This window comes from Colossoma macropomum, unplaced genomic scaffold, assembly GCF_904425465.1.
Source record: "Colossoma macropomum unplaced genomic scaffold, Colossoma_macropomum, whole genome shotgun sequence".
Classification (NCBI taxonomy): domain Eukaryota; kingdom Metazoa; phylum Chordata; class Actinopteri; order Characiformes; family Serrasalmidae; genus Colossoma; species Colossoma macropomum.
In genome coordinates this window covers 12401911-12422550 of record NW_023494784.1, presented here as the reverse complement: position 1 = coordinate 12422550, position 20640 = coordinate 12401911, and the positions used below count along the sequence as shown (strand labels likewise).

Below are 20640 nucleotides of genomic sequence, written 5' to 3'. Positions count from 1 at the left end.
CCCCTCCAGACTCAGACGCTTAAGGAAGGTGTCGCAGGTTTGGAGGGAGGCTGGGTTCTGGTGCGCAACACGTCGCTCTACTATTAGTTCGTCTCTAATACCAAAGAGCAGATACGAGCAGGTCTGCAACGGTCGAGCCACGAACTCCAGCAAACTCCTGACAGCTTCGAGTGAAAAAAACAGAAAAGGCATGAAAAAAGGCCACGTTTTCTCTGAGTCATTGAGGAGCGCGCTGTGGGATCTGCTCCAAATGCTCCTTCACTCGTGAGGCTGCGAGAAATTAACCACGAAATGGCAGCGCGAGCGGAGAGCAACTTTAGCCCTGAAATATAAAACCCAGATCGTGCCAGTGTTTCTCTACAGGAGCTGCTTCTCTTCCCACAGCCTGCGCTGAAAAAGCCTGGCTGGGAAATTAACGCGTAGTGATGTTGAGTCGTGCATTCGCTCGTCTGTTTGGTGAAATAACTTTTTTTGCTCGCCTGTGTTTGATTGTGATGTTTAATACTGAGCATTTAACTCACCGTGTTGAAACGTCTGGTTCCACTTTGTTGGAATCGAGGCAAAACGAGCTCAGAGCGCCTCTGTGATGGTGAATGGAGGGGAAAAAAATCCCAATCCCAATCAAAAGAAAGAAGACCACTTACTCCAATAGAAGAAATAATCCATCTTGATTAAAAAACAGGAAAGAAAAACCAAAACAAAACAATTAGAAAGGATCTCTCGTCATGATCCTGCCTCGATGTTCTGAGGACGACTTGAGCGATGAAATATCCAGAAATATGTTGGACGTAAACATATTTATATTTATCCTTTCCCGGTCATCTGAGTGAAGTGACCGCTCGTGCCGCTATGCGAGGAAAACAGATCCAAAATAGGTGTGGAATAAAAAAATATTATACTTCCCCTCTGGTGTTGGCTGATTACCTAGTCGTCCGCGGCGATGAGTGGAATTTCAATCAACTTCCAAATGCTGCAGGTGTACGAAGGAAACGCCATTAGGTCTTTATATCCAACCATCTGAGAATCGGGATTAAAGATCCGCAACGCATGAGCTGCAAAGGCAGACGACGGTGGGAGCCACAGTCATTACGTTTCCACCTTTTAATGCGAAGAGAAGTTGAGCTACGCTGGAGATTCTCGGCGCCCCACACACACACATACACACACACACACGCGCGCGCGCGCGCCTGCGCGCACATACACACTCCCGGGCTCCGTCGGATGAGAGGAAAAGAGCAGCGTCAGAGACGGAGCTGATAAGTGGACTACGACGGCGGTGGGAACTGAGGAGCTGTTCGAGTGCGCGGTTTCAGCACCACGGACAGCGACTGGGTTCAGCACTGTCGCTGTCCAGAAGCCGATCTAACGACGCGGCGTAGACCAAAGGCTTCGCGCTGTGGGGAATTCAGCACCATGGACAGCGGCTTCAGCTGCGGCTGTAGCGTAAACGAGGGGCTTCAGCACTGTAGCTCAGGGGTTTAACGTAGAATAAATGTTTTATGTTTTAAATGCAGAGGCTACTAAACATTTCAGCAGCTTAGACTGGGCAGTGACTAAACGTTTCATGTGGGGAATCTAGTGTTGTGGACAGCTGCAGCTGTAATTCTCAAATAAATGGCTGTAGCTTTGAGGTTTAATGAAGGATAAACGTTTAATGTTTAACAATCAGAACCGCAGCTGGAGCTGTGATGACTAAACGTGTAGTGTGGAAATTCAGAACCATGAACAGGGCAGCTTCACTTAATCTTTCAGCACCATGGACAGTACCTGGAACACTGTGGCTGTCCACTTAGCAGCCCAATAACCCAACGTAGACTACACATTTTATGTCAAAATCCACCACCATGGACAGGGCAACTTCCACTCTACTGCTGTTCAGTTTGCAGTCTAATAACACGACATAGACCGAGCATTGTGTGTCAAAAAATCCACCACCATGGACAGAGGCAGCTTGAACATTGTCCAGTTGGCAGTTTCACAACACAGACTATAAAAGAACAAGAGTCATAAAAGCAGTCTTAATATCTCCCCCCTCATCATAAAACACTTTGCCAACAGGGCTCTGTGATATATGTGCATGCTCTGCTGGGTACTTTTACTTGTGCTATATTGAGCAAGCATTTTCTCAGATTAAAATAAGGGGGAAAGATCTCACCCACCTCTAATAGGAACACATTTATCAGCTATTCTGAATGTGCAGATGAAATCAAACAAAATCCTAAGATGTTTATGATGATGGTTTGAATCTTGTTTGTATGCGTGCAGCTGAAATCAAAGAAATCATGCGAAATTGATTTACAGAGGGTAGCCCGTAGGGGCCACTGCATTACTGCATTTGGAGCCAGAGTGAGGATACCTTTTATGGACCAAGGGATCATAAGAGATAAATAAAGTGAGATTTGACTGTACTGTGATGAAGTTAGACCAAAAAAGGCTCTTCACGGTGACACCCTCAGTGAATGGAGATGCTGGTAATTATGATGCACAGTACTATGCAAAAATACCCATTTATTAATTTCCAGTCGAAACATTGAGTATGTTATTCATTTTTCAGAAGACATGCCTGAGGAGATATAAGATGACCCACCTGCCTAAAGAAGAGTCAAAGGAAATTTTTTTTTTTCCAAAATTGGTGTTAAAAGACAAAGACCTGAATATTTTTGGTTGGTGGACTATTCTCAGTCCAGCAGTGACACTGAGGTGTTTAAAAACTCCAGCAGCACTGCTGTGTCTGATCCACTCGCACCAGTGCAACACACATTAACATGCCACCACCACGTCAGTGTCACTGCAGTGCTGAGAATGATCCACCACCTGAAAATCTAAAGACTGTAATTGAAATTAAATAAATGAAGGGGGGTCTCTGACTGTATGAAAGTACTGTATGATATGTATATTGAATTATTGACTTCAGGTCATGCCTTTTATCTGTTTGACAAGCGGACTAAACCAGTATTCAAATTCTTGCTGTTAAATGAGGTCAGATTTAGAAGGCTGCATTGGGCCAGTTTAATTACCCAATTTTCTGCCTGGGGGGAACATACAATAGGTTTTCAAAAATCTATGAAGCAGGACCAATCCAAACTAACATTGACATGGCCCAAACTGATATTGACAAAGCAATAGAGGCAGGTTACGGGCATCTTGAAGGGCCTCTGAAGCACAAGGAGAGTATGAATCAGCAGGTGTGTCTGTGTGTGTGTCAGTGGTGGGTTTCACTCTCCACTGCACTGAATTTATGGTGAAAATCCCTCAAAATGGTAATGACAGCCTACCTGAAGCTCATGCTGTTCACGCAGAAGAGTGAATCGATAAAAGGCATCAGCAAGGTGAGGAGACGAGCTTCACTCTTTAATGTGAAACCTCAGCTTTGGGCTATCTGCCCCTAAAGACACATTAGACCTGTTTCAAGAGAGCAGACACATGCAAAATTAACGATGAGACATCAACTCCCAAGGCCTTTGTCCCAGTGTGACTCTAAATTGAATAAGCATGGTGCAGAGGGAGACGAGGAAGCTACATATCCATTAGGTAGAAGGATGAGTCTCCAGTTGTCCTTTCTTTCTGACTCTGATTTTATAGATACAAATCATCTGTGTACTATTTAGCTAATGCACTCCTGTTGCAAAGTTAGAGGTAGTCTTTATGCCAAAGTATTTTTTTCCCTTTGAAGCATCAGTCAGTGTTATTGCTTAGTGAATTATGTATTTACAGTGCTGAGCAAACGTCAGAGAACAGCCCTCATTTATTTCATTTCCAGGCAAAACAGCCATTAAGTAGAAGTTGTTCATATTTCAGTGTCAGGAAACAAAATCAGAAGACATATTTAACAGAAAGTTACACAGTAGCCTCCACAACCCAAGTAAATGATCAAATTTATCACTATTTATTGTGTCCATGCTTTGCATTTCATTCTTTTTCAAGAGTCTTGCTTTCAGTTTTACAAAGTAATCTGCAGGGATATTTTTAACTCCTCCAAAGTTCAGTCTTAGACGTTGGTTTTACTTTTTGCTTCTTATAATCTAAATAATCCCAAGTGCATTCAGCAGTGTTGAGGTCTGGACTCTGGGGTGGGCAGTCAACTAGAGGGTGCTTTTCTCTTTTTGGGCCAGGGTAAGGGTTAGGATTAGGTTCTGGGTTGAGGTTAAGGTTAGGGTTAGGATTAGGGCCAGGGTTAGGATTAGGTTTTGGGTAAAGGTTAAGATTAGGATTAGGGCCAGGTTTAGGTTTTGGGTTGAGGTTAAGGTCAGGATTAGGATTAGGGCCAGGGTTAGGGTTAGGTTTTGGTTTGAGGTTAAGGTTAGGAATAGGATTAAGGGCAGGGTGAGGGTTAAGTTTTGGCTAAGGTTGGGTAAGGTTAGGGTTAGGATTAGGGCCAGAGTGAGGTTTAAGTTTTGGGTATTGCTGGGTAATGTTAGGTTCTGCATAATGGAAGTAACATTAGTAAGTAATGTATCAACAGAACATCTACAAGATATTTATTTTGGTGTATTCAGGTGCTTCACTACTGCTCCTTCACTGATATGTTACTAATCTGTCAAATGTTTATTAATCATTTACAAATAAAGTGTTAGCAATATTTTTTCTCTAAGTTGATCTAGATAAGAACATCTGCTAAATGCTGTAGATGACTGCTTATAAAGGGTTACATTTGTATGCATCAACTAATGAGCTGGCATTGTAATGCATACAGAGGTTGTGTTCTCACATGCTGTAAATGGACTGAGGCTTATGTTGCATCAGTCACATCTTTAAAACATCAAGGTCCTGTGTTGATGACATGGGCAGCATGTAGTAGTCTGGGCACCCACTGTTGAACTGAGCTTCTTCACCCCTCCTGCCCTGCACATAAACTCCTAAAAATAATGGTGCCAAAAAGGGTTCTTTGGAGCAACACCATGAAATGATCACTTTCAGGAATCTTTAAGGAATCAAAAGTGGTCATTATATGGCATTGGAATATAATCCATAGAGCCCTTTTTAGCAACTTTATTTTCAGTCTGCAAGTCTTCTGACACTGGATTTCCAGATTGGTGACCACTGATGGCAGACCTTTTAGCATCATGGCTCACAAAGTCTGCTCTTTAATCTTTCTCAGCCCAGCTTAAAACCTTCCTGCTGTTTTAATACTTTCATTCTCCTTTTCATTCCTGCGGTTATTGTTATTGTTTACTTATGTTTAATGGCTTTGTTTTGGGGCCATTATGTTGTTCTTGTTGTTGCATGCTTTTGTAAAGTACTATATAAACTGCACTAAAACTACTATTGCTATTATTACCTGCTTGTGTTACATTTCTTCAGAAATGAAGGGTATCAATAGGGAGTTTGACCCCCTTTGCTGCAGTAGCAGCCTCTACTCTTCTGGTAAGGCTTTACACTAGATGTTAGAACATTGCTGTGAGGATTTGATTGCATTCAGCATCAAGAGCATTAGTGAGGTCAGGTACTCATGTTGGGTAATCAGTTCTAAATCACAATTGCCACTCATTCCAGTACTACTGGATGGAGCTCCATCACTTCAGAGAACGCAGCTCCACCTCTCCACAGTGTCACATTCTATTGGCAGTGCTTTTCTATAGAGATTATACAAGCTGTGTGTGAACAATTGAACTAATTAGAAAGGCTGTCTGGATACTGTTAAACATGTATTGTGTTATTCTCTCTAAGTTTGTGCGTTCGCTGAGTCATGAGCTGGCATTGATGTTGTACATGCAGAGGTTGTGGTCTCATGCTCCACATGTGCACTGCGGCTCTTGTCACATCAGTCACATCTTTCAAGCATCTCCCGCTTCAGGCCTGGGGTTGATGACATGGGTGCCGTGTAATTGGGGCGTGTTTTCTCGCGCCCTCATTCGGTGGGTGTCAGGCGCTGAGCATGATGCGGCTCTAATTGGCCTCAGCCCCCTCGTGCTCGGTGACGGGTTCACCAGCAGGGTCGGGTCTCAGACGCATGCAGGTCACACTCCTCATTATAGGAATCACAACACCAGGGCACGAGCGCATGCCCATCAGCCCGGCAGGCTCTGCTGTGATGGCACGGAGCCTCCCCCACAGTGACAGACTGCTAAGATGCTGGCGATCACAAGCGCAGCAGCCGTGACGAGGAAGCAGATGCTTGATCATGCATATATTTTTAATCTCTTCTTCTAACATTAGCTGATGCTCAGTGAAACTAAGCAAGCAGGAGAGGATTTTGTGACTTCAGGTTAAGATGAGGAACAGCTTCTCCTCTCTTTAGGATTAGAGCAATGATGTAGTGCTTTTCAAGGAGTTTTTGGGGGTATCTTTACATGGCAAACAGTTCTGTGTAGAATGTAAGACCTGTTATTCAGTGACTACTAATGATATGTAGTTATGAGTTAAGGTCCATGGCTTATTACATCCTAAGGCTTATTATTCAGTAATTACATGGACTGTAGTGCGAACTGGATGAGTTATGACTTAAGTTATAGATGTGCATAATAAAAGTTTGGACTCGTTGGCAGTTCCTGGCTGTTTGAGGGGTTCCAAAGTCCCTGCATCTTTGTGAAGTCTTTAGCTGTATTCCAGAAGCTGGGCTGCATCCAAGAAAGGTGGGTCCTAGGTAGCACTGTCCACTAAAGGTTCTGTTTGTACTACACAATGCAAAATGGAACCACTTTGTCACATCATTGGAAAGGAGTCAGTGTGAGAAATTTAAAGTTGATGTTGATTATATTGCTTATGACTGTTCATCTCACTGAAAGCAGGGGTATTTAATTTACAAAAACAGATACACGACTAAGGAAATAGCTATATTTCTCTAAGTCTTACTGGCATTTTTAAACAACATGCAGTAGATGGAGTTTCTTTGGGTCAAACACTTGCATGAAGATTATGAGTGACAGAAAACCATGAAACGTGCCTCCTGGTAGTGTTTTGAAAAATGTTCTTGACATTTTGAGACTTGAAATGTTCTCAAAATGGTGAGAATGTAGGCTGAGTTTTGGCTACGTGTGGGGTAAAAACACTTAACACTTTAAACTTCCATAACCATAAGGCCAAAACTGTCAAATACAAATGGCTTACTACCCTCTTGAAATGGCTTACTACCCTCTTTTTTGCTGATGCAGAGTTTTCTTGTAACAGGAATAATACAGTGTAAATCTCGTGCAGTCTGCAACGTCTGCATTTTCTCATACACATGACAATGTACATAGTTTTAACACTACATACAGTACTGTGCAAAAGTCAGAGACCACTCTTCATTTATTTAATTTCCAGTCAAAACTGTGTTTTAGTACAAGTTATTTCTTTTTTTAGTATTTAGAATATCCACACTTTGCCTTTATTACAGCCTCCATTCTTTCCAGGAGAGCTGGGATATTTTTCCACACCTCCAAAGTTCAGTCTTAGACGTTGGTTGCATTTTCTGCTTCTCACAATCCAAGTAATCCCAAGCACATTCAGTGATACTGAGGTCTGGACTCTGGGGTGGTCAGTTCGTTGTTCTGAGAACACCAGCAGCTTCTTACACTATAATTAAATAAATGAAGGATGATTTCTGACACATCATTATTGTATAAATATTGATAGTTATCATGTAAATCAATTCTGCAAAAATTATGCAAATTAAAATTCTTTTAGCCTATTTCTTTTTGGCCTGGCACAGAATGACAGAATTGTACACGATAGCAAAATGCATGCTTTAAGAGTAACCGGCCTACAAGCGTCTTGAATAAGGTGCTACTTCAAATGACCATGAGGCACAGAATTGGCCAGTGAGCCGTGCTGCTGTAGCATGAGTCCGGGTATTCCCTTGTCTCCTTTGCTTTGCTTTTGGCCTGATTCGACATGCTGGAGAAAACATTAATGCCTTGTGAATGGCCACACATCCATCCTTGTTCAGGCAAATCCACTAAAGGTTGAGGAGAGGGAGCTGGAACAAGAGGCCATTAATCTTTTATTGTGCTATTGCAGGCCAGTGTGGTTAATAATAACTTTAATAGGAGGGGCATGGTAGCAACATTGCAGATGTTTCGAGTGGTTGCTATGGCCTAGTACTGAACCATGAGCCTCTAGCACCGAAGAAACAAACAATATCTGTGGCACAAAATACACAGAAGGAAACATATCGTCCACAATAACATGCTTTCACCTGGCAGGTCAGGAACACTGAGCAGCTCTCCATGCTCTCCTGAGTTCTAACCAGAGACTGTTTTGGTCTGTTAGAAAGAGCTGATAAAAGCGAAGTGAACAAAAACAGTGCGCGTGGAAGCCATACGGATTCACTTAGCTAATGGAGGAACTGCATATTTCCTATACCCCCTTCCCCCCCCTTGGGCAATGGATTTCACAGTGAGGACTTTAATACTGTTATAATGGGTTGGCCATTAGGCCCATGTTAATAGACTTCCTGCAAGTTCTCAGCATTATATTTGGTCAAAGCAGTTCACGCTCGCTCCCAAGCCTGAATGGTGCAGGCAGACGAGCCTGAGGCTTTCTCAAACAGCCATGCACTGCTATATTCCTCTCTGTATATGAGGCTGTTCTCTCATATGCTCATATGTGACAAAAGGGTTATACTCCTGCCTGTTGTGCAGAGAGATTTAAGCATGGTGCTGGAAGAGTGGAAGAGAAAAAAAGCTGTTGGTAGTAGAAAGAAAATCCTGTATTTTTTTTCTCCTTTTTTTTTTATTATAGCGTATTCATATTCCCCTCACAATCTCCAGTCTGTCCTGTGTGACAAATCAAACTCTGCGGGCGAGGTGCTGGAATCCCCTGCAGTGAGGAATAAAGGTGAATTTATTACTTTCTCCATTATTCAAACTGTTCAGGAACACATCTTCTGGCCTAATTTTGCGGCGGGACTTTTTGCCGTTGTGGTGGCACCTAGATTGTTTTCGCATGTTACATTACACTGGAGGGTTAAGTGAATCATATGGAAACACGAAGCTCCTGAAGCCATCCCGTGCTTCCAACGTGGGAGTGAATTTATTTATTTATTTTTTAACCGCCGTTATCTTCGAAGGTTGTGTGTGCGAGGGAGATAAATGGAGCAGTCTGCTTTTTTTCTGCCATTTCTGTGCCATTTCTGAGCAACTGCCTCGTACATTAAGTATAGCCCTTTAAATTTCCCTTACAGTTTGGTTATTGACAGCATGGCAACATAAATACAGTGCTCTGTATAAACTATAACCACATATGATTTTAGATGGGGGAGCTGTTGCATCACAGTGAAAGTGTTCATGGGGAAGACACAGCAGTGCATTTTGTAAATGAGTAAGAATGAAAGATATTTGAATGAGGGATCAAGGTTATGTAGCACCAGAGTAAAAATAAACGAATTAAATTATGGCTGCATAGTTTGTATAAAGTGCCTTTAAAGGAATAGTTTGGTGAACAATTAAGTGTAAAACTGACAGTTTTCACTTACTCCAGATGTTGTTCAGCCGAGACATGTTTGTTGTCATTTTGCTTCAGCACTGGAGCTAAAAGGCTAAAGCTGCTAACAAACACTAGAAGTCAATGGTCGCCTAAATCATTTCCATAAATACACCCCCAAAACTTCTCTTAACCCATTTGAACTGCATCCAGGTCTTCATTAAGGGTGCACCGACTTGGCAGTGTGGTTGAGAGGATAGTATGACTGAACAATACTTAACTGTGTAGCTGATAACTGGGGCCACCTATTACAGACAGGTGATGTGCCAAATTTGACCTCCCCTAATGCTACACAGACCTATGGGCACTAAATTACATTTGAGATTTCTGTTGTTTTTATTTTTAAACATGCATCTACAGTTTGAAAATTGAAGATTAACAACTGTTTATAAAAAGAAACAACAGAAATTTGTTTTATATTCCCTTAGCCAATGCTTTGCATTGGGAACAATGAGTGGCTGCTCCAGAGCATCCCAAGGTATTAGGAATGCTTTTCTATAGAGTTTTTACTATTTGTACACTGAACTATCCCTAGAAATCTATATGGACACTATAGCAGCTCATATGAATCTGTACAAATTCCTCATTTGGCTTTGCTGACTGGACTAATGTCTACAATGTATTACAAGTGAGTCCTTTATTGCAGCCAGTATCTTTCCACCTTTGACCCCAACACTAATAAAGACAGATAAAGGGCTTTCTCCCTTCTCCCAGACAAAGTGCTCCTGTAGAGAGAAGCAGCCTGTAAAAAAGGATCCATGTCTTGAATTGGGTTGTGCTGGGGATCAGAGGCAGATTCTGATAGTTATTAGTCAGGCTATGTGGAGCCATCTCTGTTTGGAGCAAGACATTTTCCACTGAGTTTAGTTAGAAGCTCTCTCCTTACTCCGTCTGTCTGTCTCTTTCCCTCACTTTCCCTCTGGTCCTGTTTTCTCTTCAAAGTGTCTGCTCCTTGCACGAGGGTGCTGAGCGCACAGAGCGGTTCAGTGCCCTTAATGAAACTCCGCTTCACTTTAGGATAATACTCTCTCTGGGTGCAGGCTGCTAATAATGCTGCAGTGTAAGTACATTGTGGCAGAAAGGAGAGAGCAGAATTACATTTCTGTTTCAGCAGTTGAACTTGAATCTGCGTTTACAGAAAACCAACAGTATTTAATCAGCCCCTACAAGGAGACAAGAATGGTTTAGTATTTCACGATGTGCAAAACTATAGGCACTATATCCATATAAACAGTGAGGGGAAACAAGTATTTAGACACTGGTTTTTGTTGGTGCACTTTATTGTTGTTATTCATTCTAATATACACACATAATGTCTATTGACATCATATAAATATGAACAAAAATATATGAATTCATAAGCTTAAAAAAGATCAATCATAGCAATCACAGTGAAGGTGAAGGGGCACACTAAAATTCTCAGAGACAGCATTATTAAGCAACACTTGGATGGAAAAAGCTACGGAGTCCTAGAAAGATGTTAGACATCCCTGCCAGTACAATATGTTTCATTGTAAGAAATTGGAAAGTTCTTGGAACTGCATCTAAATGTTCCTGGACAGATGCACCATGCAAGATTTCCCTCAGACTAATGATAAGGAAGGTAAAAGAGGGGCCAGTAGTCACTGGAAAAGGAGTTGCAAGATGACCTGAAAGTAGCAGGAACAACAGAGAACAATAAGCAATGAACTGCACTGCAATCATCTCCATTCCTAAAACAACTCTGTTAAAACAAGAAAAAGACTTGCGCATGAGAATTTAGACAAACCTGAATCTAAAACTGTTTTAGATTAATGTACTCTGGCCAGACAACACAAAAATAGAACATTTTGGCAATAATTCAGCTCATTATGTCTGGAGAAAGAAGGGTTGTATATACAATTCCAAAAACACCATACCTACAGTGAAGTATGAAGGTGGGAGTATCATGATATGGAGCTGCTTCTCTGCAAATGGTACTTGGGCATTGCAAGTCATCAAAAGAAACATGAATAGAGTGATATACCGGGAGGTATTTGAAGAGAATTTAATCTCATTGGACAAAAAGGTGAAGAAGGTGAACATTTCTACAGGACAACGACCTCAAACATAAACACAAAATAACTGAAGACTGGTTTCTTAAAGAAAGTGAAGACGCTTGTATGGCCTAGCCAATCCCCTGACTGAATCCCATTGAATATTCATGGATGATTTTGAAATTGCCAGTTCAACAGAGAGCCCCTCATAAACTTGGACAATTGGAAATGATTGTGCCAAGAGAAACGGGCCGAAATTGAACCACAATGCTGCAAAAACCCACTTACTTCTCACTGTAGACGTCTCACAGCTGTGTTTGCCAACAACAGCTTTGCAACAGTGTACTAATTTTGGTGTCTGAATACTTTTATCACCATGAATGTTATTTTTAACTATATCTTTTTATGCTTATAATGACATGTTTATAAGAGTTAAAACATTTATTAGAAGTGCATATATGCACCTGAAGTGTATTAAATATCAAAAACAAAGATGTCTTAATATTTCCCCTCACTGTATATGTATAACAGCCTCAGTGCTCATTGGCATGGATTCTACCAGTCTCTGGAACTGTACTTGAGGGATGGAACGCCGTTGTTCATTTGGTGTCTTGATGATGATTATCGGAGAGTGCTGTCTTACATGTTGGTCCAAAATCTCCTATAGGTGTTGGGATCTGGTGACTGCAAATGCCATAGCATAGGGTTGTCCAGTCTTACCTGCAAAGTACCAGTATGGCTACAGGTCACACCTGATCTGTTGCTCAAGCTGCGAGTACATTGTAAAGCTCAACTAAATTTACAAAATTCACAACTAAATTCACACTGGACATTCTGTAGTAATCTACATAAATTGGTGCTTTCTGGGAGAAACAGGTCAAACTTCTTGTCAAAGAAGGTTAAAATGTTAAAATGCCAGAAAGCCACTGTGATCTTATCCGCTCAGAGAGTCTCTCTCTGATGTGTTCTGACTCCATTGAGTGACCCCTTGCATCCTGTGGATGGGGGCACTGTCATTCTGTCTATCCATTGGGATAGATATGTTTCTTCATAGGATGAAGGTGATCAGTCAGAATAACTTTGTATTCATTTGAATTGATCCTCCACCTGGAAGGACAAGTGGACCCAAACTGTGGTAGCGCTGTAGAGGTCAAACATTCAGGTCTGTACTGTTCTTATGGTGTATATGCTGTACATGCACTCACCCAACCACCTTTTCCACATCTTTGTGGACCAAAGTTGATGGCTTATACCACTAAATTCTGAAACGTGCATTCACCCTTGTAATAAAGGTTTATGCAGTGCAACCCTATTATAACACCCCCATCTTTGTAACTGCAAATAGACTGTTACTGACTCAGTTTGATCATGTCCCGCATTTATACTCAATAAACTGTTGCTCTTCTGTTTTTCCTTACAAATTGCTCAAATGAACAAGCATTGTGTACATAAATGCACACTTTTTACAACACTTTCTAGCTTTATTTACTGTCTTTGTTTAGATCTAAATGGAGATGTAACTTCAGTCATGGTTCCTATTGAAAAACGTATTGACATTATATATATATATATATATATATATATATATATATATATATATTACAGTTGATGATGAAGCATTTTACCAACTAAACATGGAATTTAGAAGGATTGAACACTGCCGTATATCTTAATAATGCCAAAGGTGATCTGTTATCGTTTCAGTGTGTTCTATATGATTAGTTCATAGTCCTGTGCCATAAATACATCATGTTTATAGAGGTTTTATGGACATAAACACCAATATGACTTACAAAAGCAGGCAGTCCTCTGGTAGAACTCTTATGGATACAACCTCTTAACATTAATTATGCCTGCTTTGACTTTGGTACATTACCAAACAGCTGTGGATGTAGAGCAGAAAGCCATTGGTTGTGATTAGGCTTTGAGCTGCGTCCTCTGCTCCTCATTATCCTCTGCTCCATGCTTGCTGTAGGTTAGACTCGCTACACAAATCTCTTTGCCCTGCCAGAGCTCGTCCCATGCATGATAAGCAGCTTCTTGCATCCAGAGTGAAAGTTATGTGTGGCTGTTCAGAGATTCAATTAACATTTGTTGTCCCTACTGGCTTCGTTAATGATGATTTGGGTTGTAAATACACAAATATCTCCCCAATTTGTCAAGACACACTCTTCTATTGGGGAATGGCCCACCCTGTGGAGCTGCGGTGTCAGTTTTTGACCCTCAAAGTGCAACATTTATGCAAAAGGCTACGAGCAGTCTAAATTCTTCGCAACAGTTTGGCATTTTAGTGCGTCTAAGATGGCACCTCATGTCTGTTTAAGATGCCAGGCATGTGTTTGAGTTGAACTGCGCTTAGTCATTTCTCGATCAGTGTTGACACAGCGTTGCTGACTTTTCTCACTGGCTGCATTTAAAGCAGACATTTGCTCTTTGTTCTTCAGTCGCAGCATCAGGTGGCCGCGTGGTGAGGTGACATCCACTTGAACCCCAGAGCCGACTTCCATTGACTTTTCCTTTTTCAGAGTGTAATTGCCATTGGGACTGCAGGTTAAAGAGTTTATGCCAGTGGATGAAGGTCAAGAAGGAAGAGAAGTGAAAGACTGCGGTGGTTATAAAAGCAGAGATGTGTGTTTCTGTGCCTGGCTAATGCTGTTGGTATGCTGACGTGATGTAGATATAGTTACATGACATTTCATGGTGACACTTTATTTTGAGTGGTCCTTTTTAGATAAAACAAACACTCAACAGACTTTCAGTAAAGTCTGACTCAGTTCAGGTTAAGGTTAGTTTTCGGATTAGGGCCAGGGTGAGGGTTGGGATTAGGTTTAGGGTTGAGGTTAAGGTTAGCTTTCGGATTAGGGCCAGGGTGAGGGTTAGGGTTAGGTTTTGGGTAAAGTTGGGTAATCTTAGGTTTTGCATAATGGAATTAACATAGTGACAGTGCATCTGCTTAACATAAGTAATGCATCATCAGAACCTAAGATATTTACTTCAATGTATTCAGATGCTCCACTACTGACACTTCACTGATATGTTGTTGATGTGTTACTGATAATGTGTTAAGAGTTTATTAATCATCTACAAAGGAGCACTACAAATGAAGTGTTACTCATTTTATCAGTTTTGTTAGGTGTTTTCCATGACTGGCAAACTAGTCTCTAAATTTCAAGGTCTTCCAGGGCATGTAGGAAGTCTGAGTCAGTTAACAATTTAGAGTATTCCAGAAACAAGACAAAGTTATGACATGGAAAAAAAATAAAATGAAATATGATAAAATGATCATTAAAGTGAATCACTGACATTTCTGTTTTCCATTTCTAATAATTTCTTGTCAATAAATCACTGTTAATAGCTATATGCTCAGCAAGAATACAAGGCATATGGGGTGTTTATTTGATAAGAAGTTCGTTCCCAAAGCTGTCACTTTCTTAGTTAATATGGAGTCATATACTCTTCTGTTTGTCATCACAAATTTCTTAATTTTACAGCTTCCTACATATAGTTTGAAATCTATAGAATATTAGCATCACATTAGAATCATCTTGGTGGATTGGGTATTATTGTAAACTACTGGTGCATGACTCCGGTCCTGGAGGGCCAGTGTCCATCACAGTTTGGGGTTTCCCAACTCAAACACATACTATACCTGACAATGAAGAGATGTGTTATCAGGTATGTCTGAGTAGGTTAATCACCAAACTGTATTGGACACTGGCCCTCCAGGACTGGAGTTGTGCACCACTGTTGTAAATAGTGATTCCAAGCATTCAAATGGTGATTCCAAACTATTGAATGGTAGTGTTGGTCCTTCAGAATTATGATTCTGATGTTTATTATTTCTCATTCATAGCTCATTGAAATAGAGGAATTTTGTCAAAAGTCTCAATCAATTCCACATTTGTCCTTATGAATAAAAGAGGTGTGATTTTTATTATTGTTTTATTTTTTCCCTAATTTTCTCATATCTAATTCCACCCACTAGTTAGGAGTCCCCCAGTCACACGGTACCACTAGTGAAAGGAGGGTGAAGGCTTGCACAGGCTTCATCCGAGACCTGTGAAGCACCACCACATCTTTTCGAACTGCCGCTCACACAATGTCATTGGGGAGCCGAACACGTTCAGAGGGAAGCGCCAACCGCCAGATCTGTTACGTCAGCTAGCAGACGCCTTCACTGACAAGCATCACGCTGAGTGATAGGGGAGAGAGGGGACCATCCTGCCCAACCAGAGAGCAAGGCCAGTTGTGCTGTATTGGACTCCTGGCCACGGATGGCTGTAGCATCACCAGGGATCGAATCCTGTGTGATTTTATTATAATTTGATTTTGATAAAATGTCATTGTCATGCATACAATCTTATTTTATGAAAAGAAGTAATTAACTTCTGTCATTTCTTGACATTGAAGCTAACAATAAAAAGTTGTAAGTGCAGCAGACTCAAACCTGCTAATAATGAATATAAATCAAATGTAATTAATCAATAACCTTCTATGTAATTATATGTGTCATTATGTAATGACATAGCAATGCAACAGTTATAATGCTCCACTTCTGTGGGTTAACTAATTAACAAGTCATTAACGTCCTGAGTCAGGAGTTAGAGGAGGAAAAATGCAAAAATGTTCAGAATAAAGAGTCTCATGTACTGGCATTCTGAACTACTGCATCAGTCAGTTCTATCAAGGGCATTTTTGACAAATACACAACAAACAGAGTCATATTAGCATTTAACAAGCCTGCATTACAGTCAGAGTCTACTAGTAGTAAACACCACTAGGTGAGCACTGATTTCCAAAGATCTGTTGAGGATTGATGGATTGTTTGTGTGGAACCACCGCTGGAGCGGGTCAGTCAGAAGATCAGTTTAGGAGCCCCTCATTCAGATAATCTACCATCATCTCCCCTGACTGCTGCCACCGTAATGGGACAAGTGTGGAGTCATAATTTATAGACTCATACTCTGAAGTGAGGATGCGATGTTCTTAGTGGAGCGGTGGCGCCGGCGTGATTTGAAAGCGTGCAGTGTTTTGCATGCCGAGGCAGGCCCGACGACCTCATTAAAACCTGTCAGAGACAAATCAGATGGAGTAGGTTACCGTGGATACCGTGACGCAGCCTGCCACAAAACACCGCATGATTATAGAGTGAAGCATTGTGCCACTCTCTCCCATTCTTCCCTTACAAAAGCACAAAAAGAAAATCTGTGGAAACATGAGGTGCCTGTAAAGGGCGGGGCGTGGGGTGGGGGTGGGGGGATTATTGATTGCAAATTCCAATCTTTGGACTATAGTTGATATACTTTCACAGGATTTGTTCAGTTCTTTTCTTGGCTAAATCACAAATGGTTTCATAGATGTAGCCTATGAATGTGACACACAGTGTGACCTAACCTTGATCTTCAGGTGATCCAGACCTGAGACAGATGATGCTCACAGAGGTACAGAAAATAATAAACTGAGCATGGTGTGGGATGGTATATCACTGTGACCTTAAAGCCCAAACTCCATCCTTCATTAGGATATGATAGAGTAGCAAAGGGTTAGTTGTACACACAAGAGTAGTACCAGACACCTGGGATAGACCTATAGTTATTTGTTGGGACAAGACTTCTCACCTTAGGCTTGGATGGGTTTGGACGTCATTTCTCGAATTTACATTGGGCTCTGGTTGGGTTCAAATTTCAAATTTTAGCTGATTTTAGCCTGGATTTTTTCCTGCTTTCATTTTTCTCCTTACTTTATCCTTCCTCCCTATTTTCATTACCTTAAAACATTTTTTAATCTGCCATGCTGGGGTCAGCCACTTCCAGCCACGTGTTTTTGATGGAATTTAGCATCAGAATTTAGTTCTTGAGACCCACATTCATGAGAAAATCATGTGAGGTAAATAAATCATGAAATGATTTATGAGAGTACAGTTTAGTGCAGCCAAAAGGGCATTTATATTAAGCTTGTTTGACCAAAAGTATGTTTAGGTTAAATGTAACATGTTTTATGCACAGAAAGAGCTTTAGCATTAAATAGGTGAACACCCACATCTTGCCCTTAGCAGTGCACAGCATGAGAACAGCACAGTATGGAAACTTTATCTAGACTTTATCTAGTTGTGTTGTTTAAAAGCACTGCTTGATGAATACATTTGGTAAAGTAGAATTTAACCTAATTTTGGCCAGCTGTTCATTTCATCATATCATCTTATTTTATATATATATTTTTTTTTATTTAATTCATCCTTGATCTAATGACTGCTATATAATTGCTTGCTACAGAATTTAACCGCATTTAAGAATTTACTTCAAACGTGAGGTCCTATTCATCACTTGGGTAATGGGCCAGGTTCAGCAACTTTCTTCACATTTCTTCTGAAACATGTGTTCTTCACAACTTTCAGAGCACTGATAGTTCAGCTGGGTAATCCACTTCTGTTGGGCATACCTGACAAACTCTGTTGCTACTCCTAGTTCCAGGCCTGGAGTCAGTAAGATTATCACACACTACAGCTACTACATATGAGAGAGAACAGGGCACTGCTGACCATAAATATGTAAATACATAAATAAATGGAATGATAACTATATATTTTGGTTCTCAAAATGCATGGAAACATTTGCAAACATCCAACAAGTCTTTTGCAAATCAATCATGTTAAACAAAGCAATATGTCTGCATTATAGGCTGAAAAATATGCCCTTTTTTGACAATCATCTCAGGACCCCTGATAATAGCCTTTTGACCTTCTAGAGGTTTGTGACCCCCAGGTTTTGAATAGATGTGCTAAACAACAGTATTTCTTTATGTTTTAAAATATTGTAATTCATGTGTTTTGCTCTGATTTTGTGTGGGATTACTGAATATTACACCCTGCTTCAGACTTCAGACTTCAGCACAAAAATTTCATTCCCATACATAATGTAGATTACTGTTGTTTGCACTACCTCACACATGTATGCACAGTGGTGCTTGAAAGTTAGTGAACCCTTTAGAATTTTCTAGATTTCTGCATTAATTTGTCCTAAACCTTCATCAGATTTTCACTCAAGGCACAGTAGTTCTAAAGAGAATGAAATTTAACAAATGAGACAAAAATATTAGACTTGGTCATTTATTAATTGGGGAAAAATGATCCAATATTAAATATCTGTAAGTGGCAAAAGTATGTGAACCTTTGCTTTCAGTATCTAGTGTGAATCTAATTTCGCCTTCAAATTATCTGCTAATCGTAAAGGTTCACATACTTTTGCCACTCACAGATATGTAATACTGGATAATCAATAAATAAATGACCAAGTCTAATATTTTATCTCATTTGCTCAATTTTGTTCTCTTACTATTAAGACTTATGTGAAAATCTGATGAAGTTTTAGGTCAAATTTATGTAGAAATATAGAAAATTCTTAAGGGTTCACTAACTTTTAAGCACCACTGTTTGTTGCTTGCCCCTATATAATCTGTATGTTGCTTGTATATTGTGTATTGTCTGTAAATAATATGTAAATTGTCTGTATATTACTTGTATATGTTGTCTGCATATTGCTAGTATATTGTATATTGTGTATTGTCTGTAAATTACGTGTACATTGTTTATTTACTGCTTTTAATACTAGAGAGATACAAACAGCTGGAACCAAATTCCTAGTGTGGGTCAACAAATCTGAGTCTGATTCTGATAGACCATGCAGTTCTGTATAATACAGTAATCAGATTTTGATTAACTAAATGGGATTTTGTCCCGAACAGGTGAGTTATTGGTATTGCTAACACCATCTGCAGTGATGAGACCACCGCATGATGAAAGGTGTTTTCCAATTTGGGCTGATATTCTTTATTTTTTAACCCACAGCTCCTAACATCTTAACACTGACAAAGAAGTGTGCTTGTTTTTTGTTTCTCCCTTGAGTAGCTTTGCCTCCCGCTGATGTGATTCAGAGAGACTCTTATCTAACACATTGCCCAGCTTGAGCTCCGAATAGATCTCACATAACGTCTGCTCGTTAATTACATGATCAGATGACTTGGATGTGTACAACATGTGCAGACTGGCTGATGGGAGTGAAACAGTCTATACCTAATCAGAATGGCAGTCAGGCTGGTTTTAATAAGACTCAGATTGAAAGGTGTTCACTGACCCTCATGGGGTTTTTCTTTCACGCAAACACTTCTTCTTTTTCTTTCACAAATGACTTTGGCCCAATCCCATTTCTTCTTTTACCTCTACACCTTGTTTTCGAGTGTCACCCTAACCCCTTTGAACTGCGTTACAAGGGGTAGGGGTTGAAATCTTGCCCTACGAAATGGGACAAACCCCAAATTAAAAAAAATAAATAAATAAAACATTGCTTCATTAACAGCTACTAGCGGTGCTCTGTAGGCGACCTGCCCCGTCTTCACTGATAGCAGAGAAGGGAAAAGTTCAGCAACCTCACTGCCAGGCTTAAGTAACATTTAGGGCATCATATGCCTTCAAAGAGGGAGAATAAGACAATTGTTTATTATCACCCGCCGCTAATGCTTTGTTGATACCATGCTAAAATCAGCTATTCACCAACTTCTTGTTCGAATTTTCCTGTTCCACCTTAAATGGTGCAGCAGTAACATTCTGGCGCTTCAGCCTTCAGTACTACTGGACTATTTAAGGTGGAACGGGAAGGTTAGCTAGCTATCTACCGAGACATTAGCATGCTATTAGCGTTTTTTATGCTTGTTATGAAGAAAAGGACCATAATACATTGAAACGACATTGGTTATTGATACAATACAGTGGTTATTGTATTTTTTTTATGGAGAAAATACTCACATTAGTGGGTTTCTTTGGTCTTTTGCTCAGCCGTCTTGCCAGTTTTTCTTTTTTTTTCTTTTTTTTTCTGAAAAACCTCCGTTTGGAGGGCCATGTAGCCCTAACAATTCACTCTACCCCTCTCAACAAAAATTGGGACACCCTAACCCTAGATGTAAACGCGCAAAACAGAGGGCTAAGGGCTAAATGGTAGGGGCAAGGGGTGAAATGGGATTGGGCCTTTCAGTGACTGCAGCAGCTGGTGGGTGTTGCAAGCCTCTGTAGTAGTGTGGCTTTGGTGCGCTAGCAGAAAGCTCCATCTTTGTGTATTCACTGTATCATGAAAACAACCTTGTGTATCATGTATACATGTAACCTGCCACATGGACTTCTTTGGTGCATTGATGTTGTCAAGGTTTCTTACCTCCTGCTGTGTGAACCTGTTGC

General features: G+C 40.5%; 1 protein-coding gene across 1 annotated transcript in view; it reads right to left on the bottom strand.

Moving 5' to 3' along the window:
- vwc2l (von Willebrand factor C domain containing 2 like) overlaps nucleotides 1-673 on the bottom strand; it is a 44151-nt gene extending 43478 nt beyond the window's left edge. The window contains exon 1 of the mRNA XM_036573329.1: nucleotides 522-673. The gene's annotated coding sequence lies outside the window, so the exon portion shown is untranslated. The remainder of the gene's footprint in view (nucleotides 1-521) is intronic.
- Nucleotides 674-20640: the final 19967 nt, after the last annotated feature.